At 41.2% G+C, this 23,593-nt stretch overlaps 1 long non-coding RNA gene across 1 annotated transcript in view; it reads right to left on the bottom strand.

Moving 5' to 3' along the window:
* Window positions 1-4,451: 4,451 nt before the first annotated feature.
* The window catches only part of LOC142432158 (uncharacterized), a 29,614-nt gene continuing 10,472 nt past the window's right edge, over window positions 4,452-23,593 (bottom strand). Inside the window, exon 3 of the long non-coding RNA XR_012780869.1 lies at window positions 4,452-9,174. This is a non-coding gene — a long non-coding RNA (uncharacterized LOC142432158). The remainder of the gene's footprint in view (window positions 9,175-23,593) is intronic.

The following is a 23,593-nucleotide window of genomic DNA, read 5'->3' on the forward strand; positions in this document are numbered from 1 at the left end:
ACTCACTGGAAAGTGCGCTGGAATTAGAGTCAACATTCCTGGGTTCAGCTCTCTTTCTTGTCCCTCAATAGCCAGCTCATTGCGGACAAGCCCTTCGGTGTTTGCTGATTGTCTTTACATTGGTAAAATGGGGGCACTGAATATTTATCTATATATCTATATAGATATATCCTTCAGAAGCCTGAAAGTGCTCGGTGAAAACAGTGACCATAATGCTGTTCATGTTTCTTGAATCTCAAAGGAGCCACGTAGCTTTTATCTTAGATGTAGGTTTGCTTCAGAAAGGGAACTGCATAGTCAGTCTTTCACATTTGTGGAGGTCACGCTTCCCCTCACACAATGAACAGATATGTAGAACTTGTGACTATAAGTTTCTAGAAGCCCGGGAACTCTGACAAGAACCAAGCCTGAACTGGCTGCGCTGGGCAGTCAGACAACAGAGAGCGCAAACAAGTTTTGCCATCGGTGCTGTCTTCGCCTCTAAGACCTAAAGGTTACATTTGCATTTGTAATCGATGTCCTGTCACATTTTGATGAATTGGAGAGCAGTTAATGCTTTCTCTTTAAAAACTTCTGTTCCTTTGCTGTAAAGGGGTTCGTTTTTCGAAGTTGACTATTAATGCTGTAGACGTTTCCTCGGCGCTCCATCAGCAATTGAGGACACAGGTGGGTCTGGACAGTTCCTGCCGGAAGGAGTCACTCGCGTGACACCCACCACTGAAGGGAAGCGGGAGCATCTTTTCACTTCAGCTCCACTTGGACTTTGACCTGAAAACATCAACTCAGCACACACACACATATAGAATTTTTCACAAAGGTTGAGATATCTGTGACCAAAGACAGGCCAGGGAAATTCCAGAGGTGCTGATGAGGCCACAAGCCAGGTTTCCCAGGTGGTGCCACAGAGATAGCATCATCCCCTTGCCAAAGTGTCGCTCATGAGTACCAAACCATCTCTCCTCAAACCTGCCCAGTCACATCACCTAAGAGTAATCCAAGACTCCTGTAAATAAGCTCATCCTTCATGGAAACCCAGCTTGGGTTTCCAGGATGATGGAATTGTGAATGCACTGCCCAGTTCCTGTCCAAGTGCTGGAATTCTGCAATGGGAAGGATGCAGCCACAAAACATACTTCAGCTCACTTCCTCCCATCTGCCTCTTATCACCCAGTGATTGCCACTCTGGCCCCAGGATTCCAGATTCTTGGCCAGTGCCACCCTTGTCTCAAGCCAGGTTGTTGTGTCTTTGCACACTGGGCCTCCGGATCATAAAGACAGAGATGCCAGGATCTCAGGACCTTTGTCATGGTTTTGGCATTATGAAAGCAAGTAGCAGACAACTTGAGAAAGAGAGAGAATTGTCAAAACATGAGCGGAATGGGATTGAATGGAGCATATAAGAATGAAACTCAATGAGAAATAAGAAACCCTAGTTATTTGTGGAAATGGAAATGGACCCTTTGCGGGAACACATCAAAAACAACAGATTTCAAGGTTCAACCCCCTGCTTAGAATTTTCCTTTCCAAATAGAAGAAAGAATTAGGAGGCAAAGGACATTTATAGAGGTCTAAATACAGGCATGTACATATGTAAGCATATTTATATGTAGCCATAGGGAAATAGACCTATATACATATATTTATATGTTAAGTATTAAGGTAGCGGATGGACATTGGGCCTCTACTCAAGTACTCCCTCAACACAAAAAAAATTTTGTTCTAATAACCTGTCATTCTGTGATGCTCACCTTCCCTACACAAGCGCTGAAGACAAAATGGGTGCATAAGCAAATGTGGTGAAGAAAGCTGATAGTGCCCAGCTATCAAAAGATATAGCATCTGGAGTCTTAAAGGCTTAAAGATAAACAAGCGGCCATCTAGCTGAGAAGCAACAAAGCCCACATGGAAGAAGCACACCAGCCTGTGTGGTCATGAGGTGTCGATAAGATCAGTTATCAGGCATCAAAGACCCAGGATAGAAATTAATATTAATGTGGTTGACAGGGAGCACACTGGGGAAGTGAATTGATACCAAAAACTCAAGTAGAAAGAAAAGGTTTTGAGAATGATGATGGCAACATCTGTATATATGTGCTTGACACATGGATGTATGGATGGATTGTGATAAAAGCTGTACGAGTCCCCAATAAAATGATTTTTAAAAAGTAAATGTCTGGAAAATAATAATGGCAACATATGTACAAATATGCTTGATACTATTGATGTATGGATTGTGATAAGAGCTATAACAGCCCCCAATAAAATATTTTCATTAAAAAAAGAAGAATTTGCCTTTCCACCTTGAATAGACTGAATCAGAAGCGTATGTAATGAGTCATAGAATCTGTAAGTCACCTGGGGATTTGATTGAAATGTAGGTTTTGGGTCAGTATATCTAGGGTGGAAAAGCAAATTCTCAGCCACAAATTTCAAACCAGAAAGCCGAGAAATGGTCAAACCAGAATGAACTACCTGGAAATCCTGGAGGTGGAGTGGGGGACTGTTAATGAAAGACAGGAAAATGGAATGTGATGGAGAAAAGGAGACAAGTGAGTTGAAGTCTTAGGCTCATCTGACTCCAATATCTAGTTCTCATTTTTATAGCATGGTGACCCATTGCCTAGCTCCTTTCCAGCATTGTTAAATTAAGCCCCCTTCCTTTTAAATGCTATGGGAATAACAGCAGTGTAATTTGTGGCATGGGTCTGTACCTCCCTTGATAAGATCCAGGCAGAAGTAAGAGTTGTTCCTTGGAGCAGAAGAATATGGACCAGGCAACACATGGTTGATGAGAAGCAGTCATTCTGGGAGAGCCGTTACCAAAGCTTCCTGGAGATAAATTATAAATAAGGTCTTTTTGAAAGTCGGCCATCCCTGTGTTTCTTTTAGTATTAACTGTAACAAATGATTCCAAAACTAAGTGGCTTAAAAACACAAATTTATTATTCAGCTCATGATTCTGTGGGTTGGCTGGGATGGCTGGCCTATATGGAAACTCTGGCCCAACTAATTTGGTTTCTGTGATCTGCTGTTGACTTTCCTGGAACTGGATGATCTAGAATGGCCCTACTCACAAGTTCACAGTTGTGTTGTTGATTAGGTTGGGAAGTTCTTTGTGGGACTGTTCATCTCTTACTCCATGTTGTGTCTCTTAACCTCCCACCGGCTAGCCCAGGCTTTCTCAAAGGCAGCAACATCCCTAGTGAGTGAGAGCAGAAGTTGTACTTCTACTATACTCATGAGCTGGAAAGATAGATTCATCCGCTTGATAAGATAAACTGCAAGGGACTTGAGCCCATTCACAATTTACTACATGTATAATCCAGACAGCCATGCTTAAAGGCCCAATCTGCTTTGGCTACTTTCCTCTCTTGTACAACTTCTTTGTCTTCGCAAGTCCCAAGATCTGCCCTCACCCTTTTTTCCTTTTTATAATCTGCAAAAAAAAACAATCTGTCCTACTGCAAGATGACTTCGTAAATTTTTTCCCTGCTTTAACATTTTTCCCCTGAAATTCAAGTGGGTAAACATAATTCTCCTCCCACTTTCCTTCTCCCAGAACTGTTAAATATGTAAAAAATAATTTTAATTCACAGGTAGTTACTGATATCCAGAAATGCAAATGCACATTGCCATTATTAATAGTTGTGGTAGCCTGGCACAGCTTCGTCTTGTTCCTGCCTCAATAGCATTTCCTCTGATTTCTTTTCTAATATTATTATCTTATCCACTTTTTGGTTTGAAAAGTTAAAGCCTAAAAGAGTCACATGATAGTTTATATTAAGGGATAGTAATCAAACTTTAGTTATACTTTTAGCTAACTATTCTGGGAAACAAATCTCCTTTCAGAATTTCAGTAAGTAGTTACTACCTTACATTATATTTATCTTGTTTTATGGTCATTTGTTATGTGACACTTAATTTTAATACTTCCACATTTAAATGGTAAAAATAAGTTTAAACGTTGTCTTCCCTTTGTTTCATAAGCCACCCAATTATCTACCCCAAAACAATCAATGTTGTTGGTTTCTTTTGTACTTTTCTAGGAATATGTGCTTATCAGTGAATATATAAAGTTAAACCCGTGAGAGGCAGAAATCAATGAGCTGTCCTTATTTTTCTGGATCTTGCAAGTTTCCTGATTTTGACAGGGCATAATCTACCACCTTTCTGTCACTCCTTTTCATGAAAACAATTTGACTTTTCCATCTCTGACACATCTACTGTATACAAATTATGGCTCTCACAATTTTACAGTGTCCTGTATTCACATATTTTACTGACTTACTGTATATTATACTGTATGTGTGTATATATATACACTCTATATGTCAGCACAAACACACACATATATATGTACATAGACAAAAACTCACATATACTTGTTTATATATATTAGGGGGTACCCCCCAAAACAATTTTTTTCAAAGCTGTATAATTTAAAGTTTTTTTACACAAAATAACCTTATCACCTTCAAAGTACTCTCCATTACATTTAATACATTTGTCAAATCTGCGATTCCATTCTTGGAAACATTTTCCAAACTCATCTATTAGGATGGTTCACAACACCTCCTAGTTTTTTCATTCACCATTTCTACATTGTCAAATCGCTGTCCTTTCATGTCCCTCTTCATTTGCGGAAACGAAAAAAAAGTCACATGGCGCGAGATCAGGTGAGTAAGGTGTGTGGGGGCAAGAGAGGCATGCTGTTTTGTTTTGTTTTTTTTTACCAAAAACTGGCTCACTAAGATTGCTGCAGGTGCACTGTCACGGTGGCAGAACCCCTGTCTGCCACAAATAGGGTCTTTCTTGCCGTACAAAAAGCACAACAGTGTTTTTATGCAATCTTTTCAGAACCCTTAGCTAGGAAACTTTATTAACAGTCTGACCTGGTGGTACCAACTCCAAATGCACTACAATTCAGCATTTTCTTCCATTCGGGAAGTTAAGGGATGTCCAGAAGGTGGTTTGTCATCAATTGACATTTCGCCTTTTTAAAAAAATCATTTTATTGGGGACTCTTACAGCTCTTATAGCTCTTATAAAAACCCATACATATATCCATTTTGTCAAACACATCTGTACATATGTTGTCATCATCTTTTTCAAAACATTTTCTTTCTACTTGAGCCCCTGCCACCAGCATCTCATTTTCCCCTACCTTTCCCACCCTCCTTCCCCCATTCCCCCTTGAAAATTTATAAATTGTTCTCTTTTTTTTTTCATATCTTCCACCAACTCCTGTCTCATTTCACTCACTTTGCTTCTGTTTGTCCCCCTGGGATGGAGGCCATATGTCGATCATTGTGATCTGTTCCCCTTTACTCCCTGCCCCCCAGACCCTTACCCTCCTAGTATCACTGCTCCCCTTAATGGTCCTGAGGGGTTTATCTGTTCTGGAGTCCCTGTGTTGCAAGCTCTTATCTGTACTAGTATACATGTTCTGTTCTAGCCCAGTTTGTAAGATAGAATTGGGGTCATGGTAGAGGGGTGGGGAGGAAGCATTAAAAAAATCAGAGGAAGGTTGTGTGTTTCCCCGGTGCTATAGCGCACCCTGACTGGCTCTTCTCTTCCTTGTGGCCATTCTGACAGGGGGGTGTCCAACTGACTACTGATGGGCTTTGGGTCTCAACTCTGCTCTCCCCTCATTCCCATTGATAGACTTTTTGTTTGTTTTGTTCTGAGTCTAGATGCCTGATACCTGATCCCATCTACACCTTAGGACCACACAGGCTGGTGTGCTTCTTTCATGTGGGCTTTGCTGCTTCTCAGCTATATGGCCGCTTGTTTATCTTCAAGCCTTTAAGACTCCAGATGCTATCTCTTTTGCTAGCTGGGCACTATCAGCTTTCTTCACCACATTTGCTTATACACCCATTTTGTCTTCAGCAATCATGTGAGGGAAGGTGAGCATCACAGAGCGCCATGTTACTAGAACCAATTTTTCTTGTGCTGAGGGAGTACTTGAGTAGAGGCCCAATGTCCATTTGCTACTGTAATACTTTATAAATAAATATATGTTCATATTTATTCCCCTGTCATTGTATATAAATATATTTACATATATACATGACTGGATTTAGACCCCTAACACTGTCCTATGCTTCCCAGTTGTTTCCTCTATTTTCTTTTAATTTCCTCCCATCCCACTATCACGTATGGCCTTCATTTGGGTCTTGATAATTCCTCTCAGCTACATTGCCTGTAATCGAGTCCCTCCCCAATCCACCTCCCAAGCACCCTATACAACTCCTCATCATCAATTTTAGATCACTTATTCTTCCCTTGTCCCTTCGGTTTGTTGGAACCCCTCATGTTTTCCTCCATTTCATTTTCCATTTCACCATTTTTTGAAACAATAAAACCACTTATACACTTCAGTTTTTCTTATAGAACTGCCCTTGGAAGCTGTGTTCAACATCACAATAGTTTCTGCAACAATTTTTCTGAGCAGGAAACAAAATTTCGTAGCCACATGCTGGTCTCTTAAATTAGCCATCACCAAAAAATGAAGTTCGGAGGAAACTGCTTTTATGAAAAAATTCTCTGTGACCAGAGACCCTTCTAGGCAACACCACTGGGTTCACAGAGAGAGTTTCTTGATGCACACCTAGAAGGGAAAAAAATGCAGACTATGAAAGCTCTGCTCTGCCCAGCACAATTCCATTGTGGGGGGTACCCCCTCGTGTACACACACACACACACACATACATGCAGGCAGCCCCTGGCTTATGATGGGATTCTATCTGATAAGTCCATTGTAAATCAGTAAGTCAAAGCTTGCTCTCTCTCATTTTGTTTTTATTATTGTTTCCCTTTATTATCGGTGTCTTTATCAATTTATTCTTTGAACACCTGCAAGTAAACAACTGAGGATGATAACCCCAGTAAGTAACACACCACTACATTGTACAACTATGTAGTGTGCATTACTAATGATCCGGTATAAGCATGGGTTATAAGCATGGTTCTTGATAAGTTGAATATGTCATAAATCTGGTACGACTTGTATATATATGTGTGTGTGTTTATAAATATGTGTGTCTTTGCTGCTTGTGCTATTAGAACCTATGTTTTTGTTATTATATAGTAGCATATAACACACAGTTACCTATTTTGGTTTTACTTAATATATTTTAGGTAAAAGATGAAGCTTCCTAATTACATAAAGATTTACAGTCTCAAAAAACCTCTGGAACAGTTGTATTTTGACCTTATAGGATCTCTATGAGTCAGAATCTACTCAGTGTCAGTGGGTGGTGGTAGGAATATATTTTGGAATTAGCTCCCTAGTCTTTTTTGGATACATAGTATTCTATCACATGAATGCAAATTGATATAACCAATCCCCTATTGATATATATTTAGATTATGTCACTCATTTGCTTCATTCAGTAACCTTATGCAAACATTTAACAAATATGTGAGAGTATTTCCAGAGGAATTCCTGAAAGAGAAATTGCTAGGTTAAAAGTGGGATGCACCAGTAGTAAAAAACATACACGTCACCCTAACCTTAGTTTCTAAATATTGGTCTTCGCTTAGTGGAACCAGAGCTCCTTGGGGAAAATGGCTAATTCTAGGACAGAAGTTGGGAATGCACAAGATGTAAGGAAGTATTCAAAGGATAATGGGGAAATTTCAAAAATGCCCAGAAGATACTGTAAAGTGGCTCCCAACAACAAATTGTCACATGACTGGGTATCCAAGTGATCCAATAAAATCCATTAAATCCCATTAAATCTATGCATTCATGCTGACATAGACATGATAGGTTCATAGTATTCAAACATCTCCCCAAAGGATACTTAACAATGACAAAAGGAAAAATAGTAACCAGGCAGAAACCACAATGAGCAAGTGATCCTAATGACATTGCAAATAATGGATGAAATTAACAGCATGTGTACTCCTACATGATGCGTGGAGAAGTACAATAGTACTACTGTGACATGTGTGCAAAAAACATATCCAGTCACGAAAAACGTTAGAAGAATCTCAAGTGAGGAATATACTGCAAAATAGACAATACATTTCAGAAACTTTCAAGATCCGGGAAGGCAAGAAAGCCCAGATAATAATCTTACATTAAGGAGATCAAAATGAGATGGCACCTAAATGCAAATCATGGTTCTAGATCTTGAAAAAGAGAAAAGTGGGAGGGAGGAGAGAATGAGAATTATAAAGCAAGTGTTAACATGCATGAAATCTGGATAAAAAGCACATAGGAATTTGTAACTTTTCTATAATTTTGAAGTTTTTCAAAATAAAAAATATATATACATTTGACATCTTGATTGATTTTATCAAATTGACTGCTATAGAAACTATACTTCCTCTCCCACCAGCAATATACAAAAGTGCCACTTCCTATTTACAAAATATATTCACATACTACACCAGGAGAATTCATAACTACTCCAAGAAATAGGGAAAAGTATTTTCTCCATCTTACATAAATGAAGTTTCAAGACAGAGTAGTGGTTAAAAACACAAGCTTTTGAAACAATAATTATATGCTATTTCATCCCAATCAAACTGGCAAACATTATAAAGTTTGAAAATACCAAGCGTTGGCAGGGATGTGAAGAAATGAAAACTCCTATAATCTGCTGGAGGGAGTGTAATTTAGTACAATCATTTTTGAGAGCAATTTGGCAATATCTAATAATGTTGATGATGTGCACTTCTTGCAGCCCACAGTTCCACTTCTAGCTTTGTCTTTCAGAGAAATGCTCGCATGCCCAAAGGGACACACCCACGGCCATGTTTCCAGAATCATGACGCGTCCATTGAAAACACGGGAGCCAACCCATACGCCCACCCAAAGGGGAATGCGAGAATACACTGCCACCTGTGTATTTCATTGTTGTTGTTCTTAGTTGATGGCGAGTCAGCTCTGACTCGTGGCACCTCCATGTATAACAGAATGAAATGTTGAGTTCATTGGTGTGGCTCTCCTGTCAATCCCATCTCATTGAGGTTCCCCCCTTTCGTTTGCCATCTGCTCTCTCAAACATGATGCCATTTCTTAATGATTGGCCTTTCTTGATGATTGGTCCAAAGTAGATGAGTCAAAGTCTTGTCTTTCTTGCTTCTAACGTATCATTCTGATCAGGCCATCTTCAAAGACCCCTTTATGCTTGCTTCTGGTTCCTTTGTTAGTTATATCTAAGCAATTAAAAGACAAAAATTAGAATTATAATTTCAACAAAGAAAAAAAGACTAATGTTCAGTTATTTTAAAAGCAAATTACAGAAGAATGTGTATGTTTATGTATACTTATAGAGTACATTCCCCAAGTAGGGCATGGCATAAGCCTTAGTTAACTGGCTCTTTGGAGGAGGAAATTGAGAGGGAAGGATTGAGAACGTCTTCAAAGGGAGATTCATCTGTATTTGTAGCCAAAAGGAAAACATGAGATTTAAAGTGAGCATGACAAGAATATTAGCATTTGTTAAATTGGAGTACAAAATGCATATTACTTACTATGCTATTCTCTGTACTTTCCTGTATGCTTGAAATATTCCATGACATAATAAAAACTCAAAGAATAAATGAGCAAGAGACTTGTAGTCACATAACTGGGTTCAAATCCCTCAAACACTCACCAGTCATGTGGCTAGTTTCCCCCATGTCTCTGGGTCTTCGTTTTACCATGTGTAGAATGAGCATAATAGTTATTTTGTGAAGGCGGTGTCAAGATGACTGTGATAGTATATGCAAAACCCTCAGCACAGCGCCCCTGATCAGTCCACAGGAATGTACTGTATTTTACTACATACAGTGTTTTCACTGGCATGGTTTTGCCCCATGAAACATTTGACAATATATTGGAGGTAGGTTTGGTTGTTACAACTGGGAGTGGAAGAATATTTTTGGTGTCTAATGAATACAGGCCAGAGATGCTGTGCTAATCTTACATTGAACCAGACAAACAATTATTTAGCCCCAAATATCAGTAGTCCTAAGATCGAGAACTCTTCTACATCCCAAGACCATCCAGAATTGATCCCAAGCCTCCTGATTCCCAGTTGAGGATAAGAGTAAGAATGCTCTTGCCGCTACAGCAATAAACCACGGTCTTCCCATTAAATGACTAGTGTAACTAGGTTTCAAATTGCAAATAACTCTTTTACTGGTATTTTCTTCCCCTATCACTTTCCGGCAAGGAGCCTTGGTGGTGTAATGGGTTACAAGTTGGGCTACTAATGGAAAGGTCAGCAGTTTGACCCCATTAGCTGCTTTAGGTGAAAAAGATGAGATTTTTCTATTCCTATAAAGATTTACAGTCTCAGAAACCTACAGTGGTTATGAGATAGAATCGACTCAATGAATGAAATGGAATGGATCCCTCCCCAGGTTGTTAAATCCTTCTTAACCTTTACAGTGCTCATTTTGTGGCCACTAGGTAGTGCTGGGAAGTGTTACCTGGTCCAAAAAAAAAAAACAAGCAAACCATGAAATGGCCTTCGCCTGGTTGACTAGACTGTAGAACCAAGGTGGTATGCATTTACCCTCCTTACATTCAAGCAGCTTTATGTTCTGTGGAGTAAAACTTAACACACAACTGAGCAAAAACAACTGTCTAGAACATAGAAGAAGGTCTCCATAAATATTTCTTGAATGATTCAATTAACAAGTCTATTTTGTCTCTTCGTGGCCATATTGGACAGAGAAGAACTGTCCCTAATGGTTTCCAAGATGGTAAATCTCTAGAAGAATAGAGAGCCTCATATTTCTTCTGAGGAGCACCTGATGGTTTTGAACTGCTTGCCTTGTGGTTAGCCGCCCAACAAATAACCCATATCTTGTCACTATTCTTGACTTACCTTCTCTGATGTCCCATTCAGTTGGAACATGGGCTTACTCAATTTTTACTTTCTTGTGTAGAGAGAAACCAAAATAGAAACAAGTCATAGTTTCTCAGAACCTTGTGGCCTGTCTCATGAGTGACTGACCTCATTTGAAGAGGGTGGGCATAATTAATGTCACTTCAATCTGGTGTGATTCTAACACAGCTTGGGAAAGCATGTACTGTTCTTTTAATACAATGTTAAGAACATGTACAATTTCTTCAACTGTTTACTTTTGGCTTTATTGTAGACCCTGATTGGAAGACCCCAGACACTGTGCTTGCTTAAAGGACTCTCTTGGGCCCCTGTATCATCTTCTCCTTTGTAGACTTTGGATAAGGTAGGAGCAGCCTCTGTATGAACTTGTTTTTTCTTACCTTCATTTTGGCAACACTAAAGCTCTTGTGAGTTGTTTCAAAGGCTATAAAAATTACAAAAATGTTTAATCTAAGTGTATTCCAGTGTGTACATTCAACAGGATCTGGAGAGGTTCACCAAACCAAAAGATGTAGTTAGTTTAAAAAAACAACCAAAAAAAGCACTGTAATTATATGTTTCTAGCTCTAAGTTTATTTATAAACAATTGGGTGACCTTGAGAATGCTCCTTTACTCAGTTTCCAGAGCTCTATAGTGAGAAATTTGGACAGGATTGTTTTGATATTCCCCTAGACCTTCCAGTGTGCACCTCTGTAAAAGTTGGAAAACACTGACTTAGAGGACAGCTTCTATCACTGGAGTGCTTACTGAAAATGCCATTCCCAAAGTCCATTCTGGGTCGTCAGAGTCAGAATCTCTGAGGTTGAGAACCAGAAATGTGCCTTTAGAAACAGCTCCCCAGGTGAATTAGGAGCCTAGCACAGTTTCAGAACTCCTGCTCTAAGAATTGAATGCATCAGTCTGCCCACATGTCCGTTCATCCCTGTGAGATGTAATGAGCTAGGTCATAGGCCAAGCAAGCAGCTGGCTGGAATCGCTGTGTAGGGTTAAGCTGTACCTGTTGATTCATGGCTCTCTCTGCCCTCCCATGGCATAGTCAGCCACTCAATACTCCATTTGCCAGATCCCAGAGCCCAGGAATTTTGTGGGGGCTCCTAGGCTCTCTTCTTGGTGAAATGAGGGTAAAGACAGTCCTTTGGGAAATAACAGTAGAAACGATAGGCTCTCCTCCTGATAGTCACTGAGAAGTGTGCTCTTGCCCATGCTGTTCTGTTTTCCCCGGAAATGCCATAGTCATTACTTTCTAATACACAGCCAGTTGGTCTCTCATCATTTGTGGTGGAGAGCTGGACTTGAGCCCCAACGTGTCATCACCATGAAATGTATGTAGGTCTAACCAAGATGGCAAGCTGCTGCAGAGAAGGGGCTGGGCCTCCCCGTCACAAATAGGGAAGAGCAGCATGTCCTGCGAGCTTTGGCCTGTGACTCAGAAAACCACTCAGACAATGCTGCGGGCCATTTCGGTTGGCAACACAGGATCATGTGGCATTTCAGGTTTTCAGGTTATGTGCCTAAACCCTCCAAGAACCACGGGAATCCCTGAAGAGACTTATATCTTAAAGGAACACTAAATCCTGGCTTTGAAATACAAACAGGGTCTCCCACTACTGCCTACAGAGAGTGCCTACCAGGATCAGTCTAATTGCTCAGTGGGGTTACTGTTGCTCTTCTCCAGGGCTTCGGCAGATAGTATTTTATGGCATCAAATAAAGGGAATTGGAGCTTTAAGAACATAGTGTCGCTGTTGTCTGCTATGGGTTAGACATAAACCTCTCCTCCAAAACAGGCCAGGCATTGTGTATGATCTGCCAGGTAAAGTACTAACAAGTGCCCCTTAATGAGAGAACTGCTCACCCATAAAGAGCGTTCCAGACAACACCCACTGCTGGGTGGGGATGGATGTGGGGTTTATTTGATTTGGGGTTGATTTATTTGTTTGCCTTGCTTCTAGAACAGCATAACTTGGATTTAATGTCTCGAATACTGAATCCAATACTTTTAGGTTCACTGATTTGTTATTATTTAGCATTTATGAAGTATATGTCAATGTGCTTGGCACTTTACAATGACTCATAAAAAGGCATGATCCTGGCTATTGAGCAGAAGGCTGCTATCTGGTGAATTACTACCTATGTGAGAGTGATCACCAGACAAATCTGTATATCTTCTGTCCCCCAAGCTACGTATGTATCCTGGTTTCTCATCTCTTCTGAGCCCAGAGAGTGGTGTGGTAGCTGCCGCCACCACTTTTATGTTAGTATTTGAAGGCAGCAAACTCAGGGTGTAGTTTTTGACACTGAAGAAATACTGTGCAAACATGGGTGGACGATGAATGGATGGATGGAGATCGCGCTTCTCCATGGACAGCTCCCATTTCCTATTCATTCCTGCTCCCACAACTTTATTTATACATCTTACTGACCTTGCAGAAAAGAACTGTTACCTAGATGGCCTTTCGTAATCAGTAAAAGGTCAATAGACCTATGAATTAGTTACATAATGAAAAGCTGATTGTACAAAACCACATGAACTTGTGAACAGTTTTACATCAATTTTAATTTCTTGATTTAATATCCTAAATTTATATAGGATATTACCTTTGGAGAAAACTAGATGAAGTGTACACTGGACTATGCACTGTTTGGGGAAGTTTCTGTAAGTCTGTTTCCAAAATCACAACCGTGAACCTCAGTCTGCATCTCTATAGTCACATCTCACTGCTCTGCTTGCCAGGCATTTGGCCACCCACTATTATAAGGGTCTTCATAAAGTAGATACCAAAAGAGAATTAGGCATTGAAGAGGTCTGTTGGAGGGAATGTCTGTACAGGTTACAGTTGGAGGGAGTAGGAGAGGCAAGGAGATCCTTCTATAACACAGGTCTGACACCTGTGAAAGGAAAAAGGAGGGAAGGCTATGTTGAAGGCCCTCAGGCTACAATGCAGTCCAGAGAAAATCTCAGCCAGACCACTGGTGGGTCCCCAAGCAAATGTTGTCCTTTAGAGGAGTCTGATGTTGCACAGGCAGGACCCATCTGGGCCTCATCTCATCTCATGGTGTAGCTTTCAGTGTTTGCTATCACTCTGCTCATTCTCCACATTTTCTCTTCCCTTGGCTTCTAGGTTGTGCTGTTCATAGCTCTTTCCTTGTCTTTCTGATCTTATTTTTTATAACTTCTCCTCTTATTGTCTCAACAAAGCAAATGTTTCCTAACAGTCTATATTAATCCTGCTAGATTTTACTCTACCGTCTTTCCTTCTAGATCTATATTTATTTCCGTTATGTAAACCCTCCATGCTCTTCCAAGAATCTCAATTTCAGCTCTTAACCTCCCTCTTAAAAGTTATTCCCCAGATGATCTCACACTTTCCTCCTCCCAGCTCTTTTTCTCTTAATGAGACACACCTCTTTGTGGTCACGCATCTTGGGGTCAAGCAGGTCCTTTATCTTCTGTGCCTTGTCCATTATTCCTGTAGGAACTCTCCCAGCCTCTTGGTTCCAACTGCTGGACACTCTCCTGACTCCCCTCACCGCCTGTCCTGCAGGGGTGTAGAATCACGTCCATTGCCATCAAGGAACTCTAACAGTGACCCTATAGGACAGAGTGGAACTGTCCCAAGGGTTTCTGGGGCTTTAATCCTTACAGAAGTCGACTTCCATATTATTCCTCCATGGAGCAACTGGTGGGGTTGAAGCACTGACCTCTCAGTTAGTCACCAAGCACTTGCCCATTGGAACACTGATGTTCCACTTGGATTCACATAGACCCTTCCAAATTGTCCTCTCTACATTGAGCCTTTTCCTTTCCAGGCCATAATATTCACTGGTGGCAGATTGATTTCCTAAAAGCAGAGCTTTCATTATGTGCTTTTTGTGCTTAAAAACCTTTGATGGCTTTACAGTGTGTACTCAACTCCTTCCTGCCCAGCAGCCAAAAATAATCTCCTCCCAACTAAATTGCTTGATATTTTTTTCTAAATTTACTTTTTTAAAAACACATATTATTAGCTGTTTCATTCTCCTAGCTCCTTTCCCACCTATCACTGGCCCCAAAGAAATAAAGATTGTGTGTGTGTGTGTGTCTGTGTGTGTGTGTGAGAGAGAGACAGAGACGGGGGGGGGGGGGGGCGAGGAATGAGCGGCTCTTATTCCTAACCTACTTCTGTATGTTTTTCACTTGGAGTAATCAGCCTCCCAAAAGGGATATGAAGCAGAACATTCTGTTAAATTCTACTCTTAAGTAGATTTCATAATGTGGTGAATAAGAGCAAGGCTTTGGGATCATCCTGCCTGGGTACAAAGCCTGTAACCTTGGACATGTTAATTTACCTCTTCAGTTTCCTCATGCATAATTGTATGTGTGCTATAGGATTGTTAATAATAATTAAATAAGGTAATGCGCATAACAGGTTTAGAGCTGTGTTTGCTGTGCTACTGCCTCAGAGTTAGCAGTTGTTATTGCCATCATATTCTCACACTTGATATTATCCACAACTCATTATTCACTATTTGGCAAGAAAGACTAACTTGGCAATCAGATACAACTTGTGAATTAATATCCTGAGTACTTCCTCTAAGACATTAGCCTAATACTCTTTGCTACTTTTGGTTATTTGTGATGGGTCCCAGAGGACCCTGCAAGCAAAAGTGTACATTATTCCTGGTAAGAATGGATGGTTTGGGAGTTTTAATTGTGCATAGTTTCATCCTTCAGTGTAACAGCTTACACTGTTGAGCAACTGCAGGCTGACCTGAGGGAGGAAAGACTCCTGGTCCTTCTTGGATTGCGAATAAGACCAAAGAGCTGGCAGGGGTGATAAATGACGAGATGTAGCATGTATGTGGGATTGTAGTGAACAGTTAAGAAAGAAAACAAGTTGGAAAAGAAAAACTGATTCCAGTAGATAAAGACAGATGAAAATAAGGGTTAAACCCAGACAGCTAGAGTATGTAGCAATTTCTTACATGGGCAGAGCTCAGAGATATTGCAGGTATGATTCCAATCCACTCCAGTAAAGCCAAGATCACAATAAAACAAGCCATACAAGGTTTTTTTTTTTTTGTTTCCCAATGCCTAAAAAAACTTATGTTTGCATCATACTGTAGTCTATTAAGTGTACGATTGCATGATGAAAAAGTTTGAAATACTGTTGAGAATGGCAAAAATGTGACACAAACCCACGAAGTGATCCCATGTTATTGGAAAATGGTGCCAATAGATTTGCTCAACACAATGCCATCACAAACCTTCAATATGTTAAAATAAATAAAATCGGTATCTATGAAATTTAAGAAAGTGAGTCCAAATAAAATGAAGTATTCCTGTAATGTTTTTATTTCTGTAATATTTTGGTATATGACAAATGTGCTTGTGTCAGCTTCGTGTTCACTGAGCGTCCACTGTGTGGAGGCATCATGCTTGGGACATTATATCATGACTATGCAGCTATTTTGTCTCCTTTTCATACACCTTTAAAACAATAAACTTTACTAAAGTGAGTTCAGTGAAGGTTTGCCGAGCAGCGCAGTTTCCCATTCAATAAGCCGTCTCATCCGTTGCTTCGTGCCACTGATCGCCGTCCCCACGTGGCACAGCTCTTCTCCACTTCCTCCCTGGGCCTCCTGTTTCCCTTCTTTCCTTTTCCTAACTCGGCTGAATTCTGTCTTTGAATAAATGCTGTTCTTTTCATCGCACATTATTTATAGTTTGGTCTAGGGTATGCATACCTCCTTAGAGTTATGGCTAAAAAGTACTTTATGGGGGTGAGTTCATTTCCAGACCCGAAGAGTCACTAAGTGTTGGAGGTTCAACCAATCTCTAAACAGTAGGCCTGGTCTTAAAAATGTTTTTTTAAGTTTCCATTTTGTTCCTCATTTTTCTTCTGTTTTGTCCAGAATCCTGCAGTATGAACCTTTTAAAAATAGTTGGTAGCGATTGCTGGGCACCGTGCAGTTCTTGTGGTCTCAGGGTCATGAAGACCGATGTTCGTAAAACCCAGTAGTGCATTGGGCTGATTGCATTCATGCATTTTCATCACTCCTCTGTTTTTGTGGATGAAGAGAGACAATTAGTTGCAACTTAGTTGACTACTCACAAGCTTTTAGACCCTGTCATGTAGCTGTGTTTTTCATGACATTAGTAGTAAAAATGCTGCATTGCTGTTGATGAATGAATGCTATCTCATAGCTATAAGTATAACAATAAGTAGGCTTGTTGGGAAAGTACACATGTGGAAAACAAAGGGTAAGAAGAATAAGAACCTGGTTCAAGATCTACTGTATCCACTTTGTTTGAAAAGTACCTTCTGCTTTTAATTTGGACACCACCAAAGTGGCACGCTTTCACTATGGTGCTTGTAAAGACCAGTGTCCTATTTCTCCTCCATCTAACCCTCCATTGATTCCACCCGACAACACTAATTACAGAGGTTCACCAAATAAAGAAGTGACTTAGAGGTTGCAGCAGAGCTTAGAGTCTCAAAGGCTGCCTCAAGTTGGCTCTTTGGGAATTGCCTGGTGACTTCAGGATCCTTCCACATATCTAGGGACCGGAAGGGACAGTGATTTGGACTGATGCAAATGAACCTTCTAGAGTCTGACCTTAATCAGGAAAAAAAAAAAGGGAAGTGTACAAACAAAGGCAGTGATGTGCCACAGTGGAAATCATAGAATAGCAGAAAAGCAAATGAAGTCGACTTGAAAGGAAGTGGGGTGATAATTTGAATAAAATTAATTTGGAAAGAAGAATTGTGCCGACTTGGTAGGCTTCATAGGTTTTTAGACCCATGAAAAGAACTACCTACTGTATATACTCGAGTATAAGCCGAGGTACCTAATTATTACCTGCGAAACCAGAAAAACTGATTGACTGGAGTATAAGCCTAGGGTGGGGAATGCAGCATGTGAATTAACACGGAGACCAGAGGGAAGAGACAGAGCGCAGCCACAGACCCATCCTTACCAGTTCAGCTGCCGGTGTAAGTGAATCACTACGGGTGTTTCTGCGAATTGGAGCTGATCACATCATAGGACGGCTCTGATTGGTTAGATGTGAGTAAACAAACATTCAAAGCCCTGCAGTGTCAGCGGGGCTTTGAATGAACAGCGGAGGAACTGCAATCACCCGCGAGATGTTACACTTCGCCGGGGTACCACTGACCCGTGTATAAGCCGAACCCAAGTTTTTCAGCACATACGGTACTTCTCATTTACCAACTTGCTTAGGTGGAAAGCCTAGCCCCTCGGACTGCTATCTTCCTAGAACTGTTATGCTCTGGACACAAAGGCCCTACCTTCAGGGCTGGCACTTTAGGGAACCTGGGGATCAGTAGGTAACAGTTGTTGACTCTGGGGCTCGGTGGGGGTGGCTGCCCATACTTACTCCTCTATAGCCACCCCTTCCACAGCCCAGGCTACTAGCACCCCACAAGCAGGGCCCCACAGAAACAAGTTACTTGCTGCTGGTCATGGAAGGCTTGGGAGCCAAGCCTGAGAGCTTGGAGACCAACAGTGGCTCAAAAGAAGAGCTCAACAACATGGCTACAGATGAGAAGAAGATGGAAAAATTCTGTGGCGACCCCCAGATCCTGAATACCTCTAGCACCCTCTCTACTGCAGGATTGGCCCTTCCAGGGGCTTGAGTGGAGAGGAGATGCGGCAGCACCCTTTCTACTCTTCTCACTAACAGGCCATTCTTGGAAGAGCTCCTCAAAATCCGCCTCAGTATCAGTGCTGCCACCGTGAGAGCCATGTCCACACTTGCTGTACTCAGAGGTCCGCTTTGCCAATCTAATGGGCCTGAATTGTTTTCTCATTATGATTTTCATTCGCATTTTCCTAATCCTAATGACTTTGAGCATATCTTTTTCCTTCTAATTTGCTAGTATTGCTATTGGAAAAACTACAATGGGTTTCATTAACTGTTTTTTAAACTTATGTAAATCTTAGTATAGTTTCGCAAAAGCCCCTTTAATGATAGCAAAGCCAAGGTTAGGAGTTCTTAAAGATAGCCTCTGTTTTGCCAGTGGCTTCAAAGAAAATAGTTAAAGAATTCTTTTATTTCCCCCCTCCCCCAAGCAAGCTACTAACTATAGAAGCAAAACCATGTAGGGGGAAAATCAGCATTCTTCATACATTCACTGCAAATTTGTCTGCAAGTAGAAGGCCATCTTTAAATGGCAATAATGCAACTTAAATAGATCATCTGAGGAAAGGAGGCGCATTCTTGAGGCCAGCATGGCCATTGACACTTGTTAGCTTGTCTCTGAAGAACAAAGTACTGAGCGCAAAAGCTCAAGTGAATGAAATTGTATCCAATTCTCTATCTAATGAAAACACTTTGGGCTCAGGGCCAGAGAATAGATTTGGACCTCGGATTGGACATTTTTCAGGGCTGTAAATTTAAACAACTAGAGTTACTTTTAAAATAACATCCTACCCAGTCTTTTAGAATAATAATGTGTTTTCAGTGAAAGAGAAAAACAAAAAATTCATTCCAATGTAAGGATGAAATGAATGCAGCATCTTTGACCTTGTATCTAACATAGGCTCTCTCAATCCGCAATATACAAACACCCACTTAGGTACACACACGCATTTGCACATGAATATACATAAACTTTTACCCATGTACACACACACACACACACGAGATTTCACATGAATGTTTGTACACTCGAATTTATCTGTGACCATTGAGTCAATTCTGATTCACAGGGACCCTACAGAACAGGGTAGAATTGTCTCACAGTTTCCAAGGCGATAACCTCACAGAAGCAAACAGCTACATCTTTCTCCCACAGGGCAGGTTAGAACTGCTGACTTTTCGGTTAGCAGCTGAGCACTTAATTTTTGTGTCACATATATGAACATTCTCAGAATTTACTGTCATCAAGTTGGTTCTGACAGAGCAATCCCGTAGACAGACTAGAACTGCCTCTGTGGGTTCCCAAGACTCTTCTTACTAGAGAGCTCCTTCTTTCTTTTGCAGAGCAGCTGGTGGCTTCAAACTGCTGGTCTTGCAGTTAGCAGCTCAACGAGTAACCCAGTATGCCATCAGGGCTCCTATATTCACGTTCTATACTTGCATATGCCCACGTGTGCGCACATGTATGTATACACAAGGATACACATACTTTATGCCTGACAAACTTGGGGGTGAGAGATGAGCTGCTTCAGCGATGTGTTCCAGTCCATTGTATTGCTGGATGTTGTGACTGCTGACTGCAGCAGATGAAGCTCTGCTGTGATCCATAGGGGTTTCATTATCTAAATTGTGTAAGTCAACCACCAGGCCTTTCTTCATCAAGGCCTGTCTCAGTGCAGAAGCCTTGCTGAAGTCTGACCTATGTGCATGTAGATGACCCCGCTGGTATTTAAAGCACTGGATGACATCACCTCCTGCATCACAGCAACATACAAGCCCTCACAGGATGACAAACAAATGGAATGGTGGTGGTTATTCTTCTGCCTTTGAATTTCTCTGTTACGGAGATCTGATAGTAGTTGGGGCCTGGGCTGGCACTCTAATCTCAGAGTCTGGGGCCCTGTAATGGAACACCTACATCCTCACAAAGTGCTTCAGTGGCTGAGCTCTGAGGGGCTTCTGAGCAGTCCATGGACAAGCCGACTCCTCTCACCCATGGGCAGCCCAGTGTCTCAAAGAGCTCTGACTGGGTCATCCCTTCATTCTGGACAAGGCCCTTGGGCAGATTTATAATTTCTTTATCCAACCTTATTTCAGATGACCATAACCTTTGTGACAACAGATGATTAATTCATGCATTTATCTATATATCCAACAAACACTTGAGCATCTGCTGTTTGCCTGGCACAGTACTGAAGCGGGAGTGGATAATGCTGAGGAAAATATAGTCCCTTTCTTCGAGGAGTATGGGGCTTAAAGAGGAGACATATGAACAAATCAACAAGGACAGTGAGTGGTCACCTGCAGGTGAGGCAGGTTAGACTGCCCTGGTTTTCATATGCCTTTCTTCACAGGGATGCCAGGGGCAGTCTGTTGAGAGAGGCAGCCTCTCCGGGTCATGTTAGAGTACTTGATTCTATCTCCACCAATAATGATAAGTCCTCCCGTCACATGAAAAATCTCCCCTAGATATTCTGAGAAGTAGCCTGAGGAATAGGGGGGTTATGCCTATCCCCATTGATTTCTGCTCCATGTAAACCCTTATGAGATGTCTCATCCTTCCACTGTCACCACCTCCTATCATACCCAAAGCTCATGGCATTCTTGTCTGCCAGCCTCTACTTGCTGCTAACACTGATGATATCACATTGTCACTGTGCCTGTCTCTAAGGGCAAACTCCTGCTGCTGGCACTGCTGTAGCCATGGGCACTGGTGCTGACTACAGACTGAAATTCCTACCATTCTTACTTTGCTATTTCCACCCTTGGTCATTACCACCATCTAGATTAGCGGTTCTCAACCTGTGGGAACAACCCTTTCACAGGAGTTTCCTGATTCATAACAGTAGTGAAATTACAGTTATAAAGTAGCAGTGAAAATAATGTTATGGTTGGGGGTCACCACCACATGAGAAACTGTATTAAAGGGTTGTGGAATTAGGAAGGTTAAGAACCACTGATCTAGATATTGATGCACTGCTGCTACTGGGAGAGAAGCTTTCACTGGCTTGTTCCTTATTCGGTTACCTTGGCCCCTAAGTTCTCCTAGCCTCCATGTCAGTATTTCTTAAGCCTTTGACTTGTTTTCAGAACTCAGCCCTGTGATCTGAGGTTTGACCTTGAAGGAGGATGAATAGATAAGGAAGAGGAGAAAGGAATAAAGGATAATTGTCACAGTAGAAGGCATCCTGGGCCCCACATATACCCACCCCTTGAATTATGATGCCATTCTCCTGAGTCAAGCTTATGCTCCTACATCTTCCTTAAATTATCCCCCCCAAAGAATTATTGGACCACCATTCAAAAATAGGTCTAGCCCTCTAAACTTGTCCTGGATATGGGGATCTCTATGGAGGATGCTATTAACTGTTAGCCCTCTGCCAGCATGAGAATGTTTCCTGAAAGTCTCTGGGTTCCTTTAGCACTTTGTTCTTCAATGCTCAATTCAGATGACCTCATCTCTCAAGAAATGGCTCCCAAATAGGTATGTCTCTAGAAACCAAGAAGAATTTCAGATTCAGGAGTAGTAACTCTCATTGGGCCAATGGTCCCACCTCCCATTCCCTACAGGAGCCAACACACCCAACAGTCGCCTTCCTGAGCAGGTGTTTTACAAAAATAGATCTAAGAGTCCATCTCCTGCTTTCACAACCCTTTCAAAGGGGTAGAGCTTTGCATGGTGCAAGTGCCTGAGTGCTCCTGGCTATCCGTGCACCAGCCGATCCTGCATTTAGAGGAACTGCATCCAACTAGGGCTGACTGACCATTTGAGGAGTTCTCTAAGGATCTGACCCATAGTGAACCCTAAGGATGACTTTGTTGCCTTTTTAAAAGGCGGCGGCTGCTGCTTCTGCTTCTGCTTCTTCTTCTTGTCTCTGTAATCTACCTCCAGAAAAGCAAAGTGATTGCTAAATAGTTGAATCCTGGATAAGTGAAATGTCATGTGAATGCAGACTAACTATTGAGGAGAACATACCCCAAACAGTGTTGCGTGCTCATGTGTATTCACTGTGATATTTCTCTATGCCTACAGAATGATGAGATCACTGCAGCAAACCCCAATAAAAGCTATTGATGATTTAGCATTTATCATCATATGCAAATGTCAATTCCATCTACCAAAGAGAATAAAATGCAAATATAATACTTTGTGAGTTGGATATGTCAGCTCTGTTTCACTTAAACCTATTACCTTGGCAGATTAAATACAGTTACAGCTATTTCACAAAGAGGATATTCTGATGAAGTTGCAACTTATATCAGCTTTTGTGGATGATCGGTTCAATTGGGTATGAGTAGAATGCGGACCAAAAAAATGGATGAGGGATGAGGATTAAGAAGGACACTACCATGGAGAACTAAGACTTACCTCTCAGCCTTCCAAATACCCACTAATATTGTATGTGTACATAGACACACACATATTTATATACCATATGTATATATGACATATTTATAATTATACATGTGTTTGGCAGAGGATATTTGTGTGTGTGTGTGTGTCTACCTTTCCTGTGAATATATCCATTAATGTGGTGGAGCATAGAGAGGGTGCATTTGTTAAATCTTCTTAGATATAAACAACCTGAGGGAATTAGTTGCTAGGCTGGGAGTGCTTGGGACCATAGTCTTGGGAGACAGCGAAGTCAATTGGCACAACATAGTTCACAGACACTGTTCTATGTCCTACTGTGAGACTAGTGACTGGGGTCCTGAAAGCTCATGCAAAGTCATCTAAGCATAAATATTGGTCTCTCCCTTCCCTGGGGAAAGACTAAGAATGAAAATCAAAGACACATGGAAGCTGTTAGTCCATGAGTCCATGCAACCGTTAGTCTACAACTTTGAGACCAGGAGAACTAGATGGTACCCAGGAGCTCTGGAAAAGATCACATTAGAAGGCGAAAGATGTGAGACAGAACTCAAAATTATAAAAGAGATGAGGCTTATTAGTCAGATAGAGACTGATGATACCCAAAAAAACATGGCCCAAAGTCATCCTTCACTTCTAGAATGGAACCCACCCCCATGGGGACGAATCTACCATTTAAGATCAAAAGGGCAACACTTACCTAAGGACAGTATGTTCAAA

This window comes from Tenrec ecaudatus, chromosome 18, assembly GCF_050624435.1.
Source record: "Tenrec ecaudatus isolate mTenEca1 chromosome 18, mTenEca1.hap1, whole genome shotgun sequence".
Taxonomy (NCBI): domain Eukaryota; kingdom Metazoa; phylum Chordata; class Mammalia; order Afrosoricida; family Tenrecidae; genus Tenrec; species Tenrec ecaudatus.